The sequence below is a fragment of the Trichosurus vulpecula genome, chromosome 2 (genome assembly GCF_011100635.1).
Source record: "Trichosurus vulpecula isolate mTriVul1 chromosome 2, mTriVul1.pri, whole genome shotgun sequence".
NCBI lineage: Eukaryota > Metazoa > Chordata > Mammalia > Diprotodontia > Phalangeridae > Trichosurus > Trichosurus vulpecula.
The window spans coordinates 72079271-72079875 of record NC_050574.1 but is presented as its reverse complement, the minus strand read 5'-3'; positions in this window follow the sequence as shown (position 1 = coordinate 72079875).

Below are 605 nucleotides of genomic sequence, written 5' to 3'. Positions count from 1 at the left end.
GCGAGGTGGTCGGTCCCTCTGCTCCTTGGTTTCCTCATCTGTAAACAGAGGGAACTGATCCTTCTGAAAGAACCTTTCAGAAGGAGCTCCTAGTTGGCACCAGTTGGCACCATTTGAATTCCAACTCAAACTTATTACTTGTATGACCTTGGGCAAGTCACTTAATTTCTTGGAGCCCTGGTGAGTCACTCACTCAGTTAACACACATCTAAATGTTTACTTCACACCAGCAATACAAAGGAAGGCATAAACAGTCCCTGTCCTAAAGGAGCTCTCATTCTAGTGGGTGAGACAGCATGGGAAATATTGTACAGACAAGATTTATACAGAGTAAAAAGAAGGTCATCTCGTAGGGGAGGACGAAGTGATTGGGAAAGCTTGAAAAACCTATTGAAGAAGGTGGGATTTGAGTTGTCTTTGAAAAAAAAAGTTTATTTATTTTTAGTTTTCAACATTCACTTCCATAAGTTTTAAATTTTCTCCCCCTTCCTTCCCTCCCCCCCCCCCAAGACAGGCCTGCAATCTGACGTAGGCTCTACATATATATACCTTCCTATTAAACATATTTTCATATTAGTTATGTTGTGTAAAAGAATTAGAATGAA